The 15,103-nt window shown below is 35.6% G+C and overlaps 1 long non-coding RNA gene across 1 annotated transcript in view; it reads right to left on the bottom strand.

The window, feature by feature from the left end:
* Positions 1 to 793: 793 nt before the first annotated feature.
* The window catches only part of LOC129397797 (uncharacterized), a 128,559-nt gene continuing 114,249 nt past the window's right edge, over positions 794 to 15,103 (bottom strand). The window contains exon 3 of the long non-coding RNA XR_008625406.1: positions 794 to 882. This is a non-coding gene — a long non-coding RNA (uncharacterized LOC129397797). The remainder of the gene's footprint in view (positions 883 to 15,103) is intronic.

Consider the following 15,103-nt stretch of genomic DNA (forward strand, 5'->3'; position numbering starts at 1 on the left):
ACACATGTGTGATATCGCAGTTGTGGGTGGGGAGTCTCGACACATCTGTGATATCGCAGTTGTGGGTAGGGAGTCTCGACACATCTGTGATATCGCAGTTGTGGGTAAGGAGTCTGGACGCATCTGTGATATTGCAGTTGTGGGTGAGGAGTCTATAGGCACATCTGCTTGGGTTTTCTTATGGTCTTTCTTACGGTCTTACCAAGGCTGCAATCAAGGTGTCAGGCAAAGCTGGGTTCTCATGCAGAGGCTGAACTAAGGAAAGATATGCTTTCAAGCTCCCTTAGATTTTTGGCAGAACTCATTCTCTTACAGTTATAAAATTCATGAATCCTTCCTTCTTCAAAGCCTGTAACTGAGAAGAAGATTGCACCAGGATCAACTCTACACTCTTATTTATTCAAGTACTTGTAATCACAACAAACCTATCTACCTATCCCTTTCATTTGATGTTTCGTTGGTCAGAATCAAGTAACAGATCCCACAAAAGCCTCAACACCATGAGGCAGGGTTTACAGGGCCACCTTAAAGTATGAGTGCCAAAATGATGTACGTTCAGATTATATCCTTAAAAAAAAATGACAGAGACTATATACGCTTATGTAAAAAAATCCCTTCCAACCATGTTTGATATACATTTGAGATAACAGCAGTCTCCAACATTTATGAAGCACTTCTTCTAAAATTGTCGGTAAATAAAACATGTCAATGCTATAAGGGACTACTCTTAAGAATACTAGTTCTATTATCATTGGTTTAAAAAGCTCCTGGCTTATTTGAAAAAATGAGTACTTACTTTTAAGTGGTTTTATATCTCAGTGTCTTGAAAGTGGTATTTCTCAGCACATTAGGAGTGCGTGATAATTCACCAGGACTTCCATGCTATAAGGACATTGACAAAGGAGCAACAAATGAAGTTAAGGAATCCTATAGTGAGAAAAATTTTAATACATTAAGGAAAATTAAGCCCCTTTGTCAACCCTCTCAGCAGAACAGAACTGAATTTTTCCATACTCATGTTGAATTGCAAACTCCAGTGTTGGAGGAGGGGTCTGGAGGGAGGTGATTGGATCATGGTTTAATGTAGATGACAGGTTGATGGGTGCAGCAAACCACCATGGCACATGTATACCTGTGTAACAAACCTGCACTTTCTGCACATGTATCCCATAACTTAAATTATAATTAAAAAAAAACCTGCCCATAACTCTGCTGGTTGTCTTTTCATTAAATCCTTCTTAAAATACAAAACAAACAAACAAACAAACAAAAATGGTTTGACAACATCCCCCTGGTGCTGTCTTATGATAGAGTTCTCCTGATGCCTGCTTGTTTAAAAGTGTGTGGCACCGCCCACTCCTCTCTCTTCCTCCTGCTCCTGCCATGTAGACAAGCTTGCTTCCCCTTTGCCTTCCACCATGATTGTAAATTTCATAAGACCTCCCCAGCCATGATTCCTGTACAGCCCACAGAACCATAAGCGAATTAAAACTCTTTTCTTATAAATTACCCAGTCTCAGGTAGTTCTTTATAGCAGTGCAAGAACAAATTAATACAAAAAATTGGTGCCAGAGAAGCGGGGCATTGCTATAAAGATACGTGAAAATGTGGAAGCAACCTTCGAATTGGGTAACAGGCAGAGGGTGGGGCAGTTTGGAGGGCTCAGAAGAAGATAGGCCGATGAGGGAAAGTTTAAAACTTTCTAGATATTTGTTAAATAGTTGTGACCAAAATGCTGATACTGATATAAACAATCAACTCCAGGCTGAGGTGGTCTGAGATGAAGACGAGTAACTTCTTGGAAACTGGAGTAAGGTCACTCTTGCTATGCTTTAACAAAGAGACTGGCAGCATTGTGCCCCTTCTCTAGGGATCTGTGGAACTTTTGGACTTGAGAGAGATGATTTAGTATATTTCGTGGAATAAATTTCCACAAATTTTTTAAATTTCAAATTGAATGCTAAGCACCAAAATATTCGAGATGTTGTCTGGCAGCTTCTAACAACAGACACTCATATGCATGCACAAAGAGATTATCTGAAACTGAATCTTACATTTAGAAGGGAAGCAGAGCACAAAAGTTTGGAAACTTTGCAGCCTGACCATGTGGTACAAAAGAAAAACCTATTTTCTGTGGAACAATTCAACCTGGCTGCAGAAATTTGCATAAGTAAAAAGGAGCCCAATGTTAATAGCCAAGACAATGGGAAAAATGCCTCCAAGACATTTCAGAAACCTTTACAGCAGCCCTTCTCATTACAGACCTGGTGGCCTAGGAGGGAAGAATGGTGTTATGAGCAATGCCCAGGGCCCTGCTGCTCTGTGCAGCCTCGGGACTTGATGCCTGCATTGTGGCCACTTCAGCTCTAGCCACTGGCTAAAATGGGCCAATGCACAGCTTAAGCTGTTGCTTCAGAGGGTGCAAACCCCAAGCCAAGTCTTGGCAGCTTCCACATATTGTTAAGTCTGTGGATGCACAGAGGGCAACAGTTGAAGCTTGGGAGACTGCACCTAGATTTCAGAGGATGCATGGAAACACCTGGGATTTCCAGGCAGAAGTCTGCTGCAGGGTCAGAGCCCTCATGGAGAAGCTCTACTAGGGCAGCATGGAGGGGAAATGTGGGATTGGAACCTTCACACAGAGTGCCCCTGGGGAATGGCCTCGTGCGGCTGTGAGAAGAAGGCCACCGTCCAGACCCCAGAAAGGTAGATCCACCAGCAGCTTGCACTGTGCACTGGAAGAGCCACAGGCATTCAATGCCAGTCTGTGAAAGCAGCCATGAGAGCTGTACCCTGCAGAGCCACAAGGTTGGAGCTGCCCAAGTCCATGGGAGCTCATCCTTTGCATGAGTGTGTGGCCTGGATGTAAGACATGGAGTCAAGTGAGATGATTGTGGAGCTTTAAGATTTAATAACTGCTCTGCTGGATTTTGGATATGCATGGGGCCTGTAGCTCCTTTGTTTTGGCCAAGTTCTTCCTTTGAAATGGGAGCATTTATCCAATGCCTGTCCCCGCATTGTATCTGGAAGTAACTAACTTGCTTTATATTTTACAGGCTAAAATGTGGAAAAGACTTGCCTTGTCTCAGGTGAGACTTTTGACTGTGGACTTTTGAGTTAACGCTGAAATGAGTTAAGACTTTCAAGAACTATTTAGAAGGGATGATTGTATTTTGCAATGTGAGAAAGACAAGAGATTTGGGAGGGGCCAGGAGTAGAATGATATGGTTTGGCTCTGTGTCCCCACCCAAATCTCATGTCAAATTATAATCCCCATTGTTAGAGAAGGGGCCTGGTAGGAGGTGATTGGATAATGAGGGCAGTTTCTAATGGTTTAGCACCATCCCCCTGGTGCTGTCTTGTGATAGAGTTCTCCTGAGACTTGCTTGTTTAAAAGTGTGTATCACTTCCCACTCCTCTCTCTTCCTCCTGCTCCCGCCATGTAGACATGCTTGCTTTTCTTTTGCCTTCCACCATGATTGTAAGTTTCCTAAGACCTTACCAGCCATGCTTCCTGTACAGCCCACAGAACTGTGAGCTGATTAAACCTCTTTCTTATGAATTATCCAGTCTCAGGTAGTTCTTTATAGCTGTTCAAGAATGGACTAATACAATCACCTTATACTTCTCAAGGTTCTCTTCCTGCTTTACTCTTGTTTCAATCTCTTATGCTGGTTATTTCTTTTTCTCCACAGCCTACATGTGGATCTTTTGTGAAATTGTTTGTAGCACTTTTTTCTTTCACAATACACTGTACATTTGACCTTGGCAGTTTTATTCATGCCTACTGCATAATTTTGCTCTGGAATAACTTTCAATTTTAAATTATCTTCTTCCCCACTGCTTCTGTCTAAATATATATCCTTGTCTTCATATGCATGGAGTATTGCTTCCTGATTCCAAGCTTTCTCTCCCCGACTCACCCCTAGATTTGCCATTAAAGTGATTTTGCCACAACATAAATATAAAGACATCATTACTCTGCTTCACACCAATTAGTGGTTTCCCATTAATTATAGGATGAAGTCAAACTTCCTCAGCAAGACAGAAAACACCCTTTATAAGCTGGTAAGTTCTTATAACTTCAGTCTCACCTCCCACAGTTTTTTCCTTCTAGATTCTTAATCCAACAATATTGAATTATTTCTGAGTTATCCATGCCTGTAGAGCCGCTGTAAGAATGGAACACAGGGACAGTATGTACTGGTGGAAATGTTTTTCCTTCCCTATTTGGCATATGTTTATTCATTCTTTGAAACTTTGTTCACATGGCACCTCTTCTAGAAGGTCTTTCATTTCTCTCTAAATACACAATATAATGATTACCCTCTTCTCATTACTAATTCTACATCTTGTATATCTATATCATTGGATATCCTAATACTTATTTTTAACAATCTGTTTACAAGTGTGTTTGCTACAAGTATTGAGGGAAAATACTATATATTTCATCATTATGTCTTCAGCCCATAACAGAGTGCCTGGAACAGAATCATGCATAAGAATTGGTTTATATATAGGATATAGAAATGATTAATGCATTTCCATAAATGGGGTTGAAATTAACAGCAGTTTTTCAATGTGAAATTCATTCTTATGAACAAATTCAAAGTGTATTCTTTTAAAATTTGAAGGCTTGAGAAGAAAAATTACAAAGTCTGATAAAGATGATATGTTAGTAGTTTTACCCCTCATTAAAAAAAATCAAGTTTCCATGGGGTATAAAAATACTTCTAAGAAGCATAAACCTTCCATACTCTGGAATGTAGTGAGCTGGTTTCTACCCACTAATCAACGGCAATACAGTAAATGGTATGTCAGCACTTTTGTAATGAGGCAGCTGTTCGTAAATAGTTACAACGTGATTATATTAATTCACATTGGAAAAAAATGTTGAAAACATCCATACTAAGGAAACTGGCTATTATTAACCCACAACGTAACATTAAATTAAGCATTTGCATGCACATAAACACCTTTACACACAATTTGAATACCAATATCTACATTAATTTTCTTTTCTAGATATAGGATGTGGTTAGATTAAAGCAGTTCTGCTGCAAATTGCTGCTGTCTCTTACAATTTCTCAATTCATATGGTTGTGCAGTTAAAGAGCAATGGCCTAAAATGTATTATAAAAAGAAAATAAAAGACGCCCCCTACTCCCCTACTCACCCAAGTGAAGACTTATAGAATGGTCTGTGATTAAAATAATTGTCATGTTCTATAACCTTACCCTCAGCTTTTATAGTCCAGCATTTCAGTTTTATAATTATATCCATTTCTACTAAGTTCTCAGGTGTTGAATCAGGGCAATCAAAATTACCAAAGAACAGTGTATAAATAAAAATGTAAATTTATTGCTGAATACATTTTCTAGTACTTTGAGTTCTCTTTCCTTCTTCTCAGGACATTGCCTTCCTGAGCCATGTGCCTGGAATGGTCAGTTAGAAGTCACAGGTTTTCTTGGTAGGTTCCTTTCTGACCTCTACAGCAGACAGAAGATACCAACCAAAAGTAAACAAATAACAAACTCTGAAGCCACATTCTCCTAGCTATGAAAATTAAGTTGTGCTTCTGTCTCCCACTCTCTACTTCATACTTTGTCTTTTGCTTTCCTCTGTCCTGAAATCATCTCTCTCAGCCTGGCTCTATGATCATGATGCTTCTCTGAGGTAGTCATGCAGTGTCCTTCAGAAGTCCTGACGGTGCCACACACAGCAGTTTGCCTGAAATTAATCCCCACCACCCACCCACCACCTCCACACTTGTCCCTGACATTTTAGAAACTTTCTCCTACCAGCAAGCACTAACCTGCCTTTCTTGTCTAGGAGCAGCTAAAAGGAGACAGACTATAGGTTAAAGAATCAGAATTGTTCAAACTATGTAAAAGATTTATAAACTTTTCTGCTTAAAGTATTATACAAATCTCTAACTATTAATATATATATGCCCCTGAGAGCTAAGATCTCTTTCCTCAAAGTTTGTTGAATTTCTAATTTTAAGTCCTCCTCTTTTTCATTAAAGATTCCACAGGCTATCTCCCTTCTCTTAATAAATCCTCTCTCTGCTAAGCTACAACACAGTTGAGACCTTTCAACTCACTGATCAAAAACAAGTACTTCTAAGTCCTGGTTTCCCAAAATGTATAGTCTAATCTCCTTAATTATATAAATTTTTCACACTTTTTAGCCTCATAATAATTTCTTCCCACCTCAGGGGCTAATCTCATCCATGTCATGTTTTTCTAATTTCCTGATAAATTTTCCCATACAGGAAAAATGAAGACTGGCATGCTGGGCCTAGACTGGAATAATAGTCTGGGAGATTTGGCAGAGCCCTGAATGTCTTATGAGCAGGGTTTATCACAGAGTGTGAGTGAGGGAAAGATCTGGAAAGAAAGTGAAATAATAAATCGAGCCAACTCTCCAAATATAGCATTAATTGAAAAATGTAAGGAAAGGAAAAAACAAGTGTGATTTAGCAAATAGAAGCAAAATTAATTGTATGAAAGTAGAGGTTTGAAGTATCCTGGAGTTAAGTCTCTGGGTTAAGTCTCTGGCATACATTCTATATTTTTATTTCATTTGGAAAATAAGGAATATTAATATTCAGAGTTCACATAGTGAGTTTGTTTTAGCTTGACTATCAAAGTTAATTTTCTAGCAATCAGCATTACCTAGCCAGAAATTTGTTTTAAAATATTAATTTGCCTTTCCAAAAAAAGACTTGAGGATCCCCTATAACATCTTATTAGGAGATTACTATTTTGATTATGGATTATTGCATAACTCAACATTTTTCCATGCTGAGAAAGACTGGGATCCATACAACTAAGCCATAAACCCAAATATTCAACTCTAAGTTATACTCAAGAGAAATGTGTGCATATGGGGAACAGTCTTTATAAGAGAATTTTGTCCTGGACTATAATAATTTTTTATTCTAAGGCCCAGAGTGAAGAACTGTTAAGAAGAAAACCAGATAACAAGTATCATTTGTGTTTTTACTTTTTAATTTCGACATTGAATAATGAAGGCAATTTTTGTTTTTAAGGTTGCATTATTGAAAATACATAATTTATTAAAATGTGCAGGAAGGTTAGGGATTACTGGAATAGGCAATCTACAAAGCATAGGCTAAATCCATTTCCAAATATCTTCCTCAGGAGATCTAACAATATGTTTTGGCTTTACTATTTACTAAATTTCCTAAATATACTCATTATCTTATAAAATTGGTATTCAACTCTATTTTCCTTATCTCCTACATTTTCTAGATGACTGAGTTAACTTATTTATTCACATTGCCTTAGTAGCATTCATTCCATGGGATGAGTGGGTTAACTATATAAACCAATGCTATTTAGTTTACATTAACACAGATTTTTTGTTGACAGCATATTAGATATTAGTTTTGAATAATAGACAAATACATAGTGACCCATTTTGTAATGATTGATTATTTTACTGTGTGTTTTTTAACATAAAAAGTGTATAAAAATCTATAAAATCATTTTTAGTACACAGAAAACATATTCATAATTTAATCTTTTCAGGTAAATACTAAAAATATTATCATCATACTCTCCATTTAAATTCCTGATAAAATGAAATTGGCTTAAGATAAATAGATACATATTATAAAACTTTTGGAAATAATTATCCCATTCTTATGAATTTAGATCCTATATTTTCTAAGTACAGAGATATGATTGCTTATCTTTGAGGCAGAAATAAATTTTAAAAAATACTTCCAGATACAGATGGAACATGTTATAGCAAAACTACCAGACAAAATGTATAATATATAACATTTTGAAAGAGAAATACAGTGCATAATGATAGACTAAAAATAAATAAACAACCATAACTGACCTTTAAGGACCAGAAAAAGAATAGAAATGGGCCAAGAAAAAGGCTGAAAACTCAGTTGAAAAGTGTGCAAAAGACGTCAACAGGCACTTCAAAAAAGAGAATATTCAAGTGCCCAATAGCACACAACAATGGCCTCAATTTCACTAATTATCAGGGAAATGCAAATACAATGCTCCAGAAAAGAGTCATGAAAGGATGAAAAATACTGAGTTGGTGAGAATATTGACCAAGTCATGCACTGCTGGTAGGATGTAAATTGGTGAACCCATTTGAAAAATGGTCTAGCAAAATCTACTAAAACTGAATATATGTATACATTGTGGCCCAAATATTCAACTCTAAGTTATACTCAAGAGAAACATGTGCATATGTTTATCAAAAGACATCTACTAGAGTACATATTATAAATATATCCATAATAGACAAAACTTAAATACAATAGAAGAGACAGTTTATGATGTATTTGCCCAATGGTATACTATACAGAAATGAGAATGAGCAATCTATGACTGCATGGAACAACATGAAATGAGTCTAACAAACATAATCTCAAATGAAAAACACACAAAAGAAGGTATAATGTATTTTTTTCATTGGTAGTAGGCCAAAAATAGACAAAACTAGGTTATGTTGTTAAAATTAGGTTGAACTTTATCCTTGGTCAGGACTGGTGAGGAGAGAGCATTAAGCCTAGAATAGGACACAAGACAAGCGTCTGGGATGCTGGTACTGATCAATTACTTGGTCAGCATATTTGGTTACATGATTGTGTTCTGTTTATGAAAATTCATCATATATTTACTTATAACCCATGATGTTGTACAATAAACATTAATCAACAAGTTAAAATATGTAGTCATACACTGCACAATGACATTTTGGTCAACGATGGAACACATATAGAATGGTGAGCTCTTAAGATTATAATTGAGCTGAAAAATTTCTCTTGGCAAGAGATTTTATAGTGGTGGTAATGTTATAATGTAATATATTTCCTTTTCTATGTTTAGATATGTTTAGATACATAAATACTTACTGTTGTGTTGCAATTTCCTACAGTATTTAGTACAGTCACATTCTATACAGGCTTATAGCCTAAGAGTAATTATAGCCTAGGTTTATAGTAGGCTATACTATCTAGGTGTGTCTAAGTAAACACACAATGACAAAATTACCTGACAACACATTGCTCAGAATGTTTTCCCCACCAACCACCCACCCACCCCCTCCCCAGTTAAGCATTAATGTATTTGTTTGCTAGGGCTTTCTTAACAAAGTATCAAAAATAGGTAGCTTAAACAACAGAAATTTATTTTCTGACAGTTATGGAGGCTAGCCGTGTGAGATCAAGATGTCCACAGGGTTGATTTCTTCTGAGGCCGGATTCCTGGGATTGTGAATAGCAGTCTTCTCCCTGTTTCTTCACATGGTCTTTCTTCCATGTATGTCTGTGTTCTAATCTCTTCTCACAAGGAAACAGTCTTATTGGATTAGGGTCCAACCTAATGAGCTCATTTAACTTTTGTTAATTCCATTATTTTATTTTAATTTTTAAATTATATAGACACATAGTAGGTGTATATATTTATGGATTACATGAGATATCTTGATACAGATATGCAATGAGTAGTAGTCACATCAGGGTAATTGGGGTATCCATCACCTCGAGCATTTATACTTTGTGTTATAAATAATCCAGTTATACTCTTTTAGTTATTTTAAAATGTACAATTAAGTTATTTTTTACTATAGTCACTCTGCTGTGCTAGCAAATACTAGGTGGTGTTCATTCTTTTTATTTTTTTGTACCCATGAACCATCCCCACCTCTGCTCACTCCCCCTGCCACTACCCTTCCCACCTTCCCAGTCTTTGGTTGGTAACCACCCTTCTACTCTTTATCTTTGTGACCTCTTTAAGGACCCTGTCTCCAAGTATAGTTAGTTACATTTTGAAGTACTGGGGATAGGACATCCACAAATGAATTTCTAGGCAGCAAAATGCAATTAATAATTATATAATAAGAAAAATATAAGAAAGACAATAATGAAGACGAATGAAAAGGTTTAAAATTTATTAGAAAATTTAGAAATTACTTTTAACAATTACAACCAAAACTAATTATTTTGGAAAACTTAAAAAGAAAGACGAACTTTTAGCAAAACCAATAAAAGAAAACGGAGAAAATAAACCAATAAGGCAGAGAAAAGGAGAACACAGGTAGACAAATGGCAAAGACTTTAAAGATACTATTAGCAACAGTTTTTCAATACCTTTGTTAATTTAGGTGAATAGACAATTTTCTTGAAAAAAGCAACACAAGGAACAGTTGTTTCAACTAGCAAACATGGTAAAACCCTAAGATGAAATAATTAGTATTATGATAAATAATTAGTGTGATGAGTGTTACATGAGTAATTTATTACACTACCTTCTGATGTTGAAATTCAGTGAAGGCAACCTAACTTTTCTAGAGGTTTGAACCAAATTTACATCATGCTCTTTACTTACAAAACCATAACAATATTTAAAATAGACAGATAAGCTATAAATATAAATTTAATATATTAGATCAACATTTTTATTTTGATCCCTTGACCAAGCAGGAAAGGTGTTCACCTTTGGAAAAGTGCATGAGGCTGCCAGTGAATTTGCCCTCACGTTACAATTCTCCCTTTCCAGCTATGCCTACCACATAGTAGCCATTTCTTAGTGGATGCCAAGGAAAAACTCAGAGGCACATAATGTGTACAAAGTACTTTACATAAATGGGTTTGCAATCACTTTAATTAACTGAACATTTTAAGGTCTGTACTGTAAATAGCACAACTCAGAGCAATTGTAACTATTTTTATGCTGGCTATTTATTTTTACAGTTGGTTGATTAAAACCTTCTGCTAGAGATAGCTTTGAACTAGCCATGAAAATTCCTTTCTGGACTTAAAATGGGAAAGAACATCTGAACATAAGCCTTAAATTTATACTTATTCTTCAAGGTCTATATGTACATGCTTGGTACGAGATATTTTGCCATGTTTTTTTTCTTCTCAAATCTCATTAATTATGGTTACTGTTCTTTGTTTCAATAAATTGCTTATTATAAAATATAATACATCAAAGTGAATAATTTCCAAATTTTTAATCCAAATATTTTTCTTGACTCATGAACTGAATTGGAACATACTTTAAAAGAAGACCCTATTTAAATTTCCCTTCCCTCCATTCTTCTCTCCATTCTTCTTTAATTCCTTTTCTTTCTTCCAGAATAACTTTGAAACATTCTCAGTAAAACTAATATTCAAGCATAACCTTGAAATTTAAAAAGCAAAATATCAGCTAATTAAATTTGTGTCCACTTGTCTCTTGCTCTTACTCAGATAGTTATCATTTAATTATGGTTAAAGAAAAATAATATAAAACTCTCTTAGACATTTATAAGTGTACAGTCCAGTGGCATTAACTACATTCACTATCTTACGCAACAAATATCTAGAATTTTTTCATCTTATCAAATTGAAACTCTATTCATTGAACAATAAACCTACATTTTTCTCTCTCCCTGGCCTCTGGCAACCACCCTTCTACTTTCTCTATCTATTACTTGGGTTACTTTAAATATCTTATAAAAGTAGAAGCATACAGTATTTAACATCCTATGACTGGTTTATTTCATTTAGCATAATGTCCTCAAGGTTCATTCGTGTTGTATTATGTGTCAGGATTTTCTTTTGTAGAGCTGAATAAATATTATATTAAATGTATATACACACAATTGCACATTTAGGTTCACAAAAAAGTTGAGCAGAAGGTACAGAAATTCCCGTATGAACAACTTGGAGTCTGATGTTTGAGGGAAGGAAGCATCCAGCACAGGAGAAAGATGATGGCCAGAGGACTCAGCAAGTCTGCTTTTTCATATTCTCCTGCCTGCTTTGGTCAGTGTTCTGGATTTTGGTCATCTAATATATATGTAGTGGTATCTTGTTTTAATTTTCATTTCCCTGATAGCATGTGATGTGCAACTACTTATCACATGCTCATCTGTCATCTGTATATCTTTTTTGTGAGGGGTCTGTTGAGGTCTCCGGCTCATTTTTAAATTGGATTATTTGTTTTCTTATTATTGAGTTTTAAGAGTTCTTTGCATATTTTGTATGATTATATTCCTTTGTTGTTGAGTTGTAGGAGTTCTTTATATATTCTGCATAGTGACCCTTATCAGATACATGATTTGCAAATATTCTCTCCCATTCTGTAGGTTTTCACTCTGTTGATTGTCTCCTTTGCTATTAGTATATTTTCTAAGTTTGATTTAATCCTGTTTGTCCATTTTTATTGCCTGTGCTTTGAATGTAGTATCAAAGAAATAATTGCCAAATTCAATGTCATAAATCTTTTCCCCTATTTTATTCCAGATGTTTTATAGCTTTAGGTCTTAAATATGATCTTAATCTATTTTGTGGTAATTTTTGTGTATGTTGTAAAGTAAGAATCCAATCGTTTTCTTCTGCATATGGATATCCAATTTTCTTAAAATTATTTAAGAGAATCCAATCTTTTTCTTTTGCATATGGATATCCAATTTTCTCAGAAATATTTGTTTAAGAGATTTTCCTTTTCCATTGTGTGATCTTGGCATTCTTATTGGAGATTATTTGACCATTTATGCAATGGTTTATTTCTGGAATCTCTTATATTCCAGTGGTCTATATGTCTATCTTTATGCCACTACCTTACTATATCAGTATGCTATGACAGTATATACAATACTTGTTTATTATAGCTTTGTAATATGTTTTGAAATCTGGAATATGTGTATGGCCCTCAAGTTTATTCTTCTTTTTCAAGATTGTTTTGAATATTATGTATCTTTTGAGATTCCATATTAATTATAGTGCTATTTTTCTATTTCTGCAAGCAATGCTACTGGAATTTTGATAGGGATTACACTGGATTTGCTTTGAGTAATATGGAAATTTAAATAATATTGCCTCCCAATCCATAAATGTGGGATGCCTTGTCACTTATTTGTGTCTTTAATTTCATTCGGCAATATTTTATAGTTTCTTTCTTTCTTTCTTTTTTTGGTAAGGGGAGGGTTGGGGGAGGGTAGATATTTTATAGTTTTCAATGTTCAAGTCTTTCACCTCCTTGATTAAGTTTATTATTAAGTTTCTTATTTCATTGTTTTTGATGCTATTGTAAATAAGATTCTTTCTTAATTTCCCTTTCAGATTGTTCATTGTATATAACAAAGCAACTATTTTTGTGTGTTGATTTTATATCCTGTAACATTTCTAAATTCATTTATTAGTTATATAATTTTTTGTGAAAGGATTTCTATTTCTTCACTCACAAAAATAATTTGTCTCTCACAGTTACTGCTCAAAGACTGATTATAGGCCACCCACTCAATTGGCTTTTCCTCCAATATACTGAATTGTAATACTTCACTTGCATGGCCTATATAATAGAAAATCATATTTTTTGTATTTAATCTCCTGCTTTCAGGTAATGTGGACACCTTTTTGTGTGTGACCTTCTTAATCAGAGAAAATAATGCGAAGTACTGAAACTGAAAGCTTAGGTTAATTCGAGACTGAAGCCCGGTATAATTCACTGATCATTGTAAAACTCTGTGTAGGAAATGTAACTGGGATGTCTCTTTCTGTAAATAGATTAGGGAACAAATGGCAAATTATTGGCCATATCACTAATGCTCTTTTCAGTCAAGGCTTCAAGGCTTATCCCTGCTGGTCTACCGATTCTCTTGTGGTTACTTGGGTCCAGGAAGAAAAGGTGTTCAATTGTGTCTGAGTCTATCTTATGAACAGTTTATTGCTGAGTCTGCACAAGTATAATAGAGAACTGGTCACTATATGCAACATTTGAAACACAGTGTTTGGCATAAATCACATGCTTCAGTAGCTACTGTGGATGCTTAGTTAAAATCTTATCTATTTTGTAGCAATGTTTTAAGCTAAGATATTCCAGTTCCAAGCATTTGCTTAGAAAAGAAAGTCCTTGTCAAATTGTTAAAGAGCCTTTGGGTAAAAATTCTTTGATTTCTATATTCTAGTCATTTCTACATCATTGTCAGCTTCCTTAAAAGTGACACTCTCAAGATGAGATCAAAAGACTCACAAGGCAAGTGATGAGGAAGAAATATAAACTGAAATAGATAAGCCACCCTTCCTTCATGCTTAAATAAATCTCTTCTTGTAAGACAAGGTTATGTTTGAATGGCAGTGGTAGAAAAACAAAGATGCCAGGAGCAGAAGGCTAAATCAGAACCATTTTCACAATCAGCTGTCACATAGGCCTCCACATACTTTTCTCTCTCTTTCCCTCCCTCCTGTCTCAAGGGTAGGGGCAAACCCACTGCTCCCATGTTCTTCCTTTCCTTTGTTCCTTGGTTCCTTGGTTCCTTCCTTCCTTCCTTCCTTTCTTCCCTTCCTTCCTTCCTTTCTTCTTCTTTTTTTCTCTCTCTTTATTTCTTTATTCTCTTTCTTTCTACCCTTCTACCTTTCCCTGGCACTGACCTTGATTAGAGCCTTCTTTACTGCTATGATTTGGATTTTTCTTGTTTGTCCCCACCAATATTAAACTTCTTATGTTGAAATTTAAACCCTAGTGTGATGGTTTTGGGAAGTGGATCCTAGTGGGAAGTATGTGACTCGTGGGGATGGATTTTTCATTAATGGCTTGTTGCTATTATCATAGTAGTGAGTTCTTGCTCTTCCAAGAATAGACTGGTTCTCAGGGCAATGGGTTGGTTCCCCACAAAGTGGACTGTTATAAAGCCAGGACACCCCGCAGATTTGGCCCCTCTTTACATATGCCCACTTCCCTTTGACTTTCTCCACTATGTTTTGATGCAGACGAAACCTTCGCCAGAAGCCAAGCAAATACCAGTACCATGCCTGGAAAACTGTGATCCAAATAAACCCCTTTTCTTTACAAATTACCCAACCTTAGGTATTATTTTATAGCAATATAAAATAGACAAAAACACTAACTTATCATGATTCTTAAATCTGAATCTCCCCAAGAAGTTATTGGAGAGTGGGCAGACGGGTGAATAAATCCTGTACTCGCAGAAGAGCTCTGGATGTGTGGACCTTTCCAGAACTCTGCATAATTATGAGGTAGTGGCTCAGCTAAAACAGACAAAAGGTCTTTGACTCTTTGCTAATATGACAAGACAGAAATGTTATCACATCAAT

The sequence above is a fragment of the Pan paniscus genome, chromosome 4, assembly GCF_029289425.2.
Source record: "Pan paniscus chromosome 4, NHGRI_mPanPan1-v2.0_pri, whole genome shotgun sequence".
Taxonomy (NCBI): domain Eukaryota; kingdom Metazoa; phylum Chordata; class Mammalia; order Primates; family Hominidae; genus Pan; species Pan paniscus.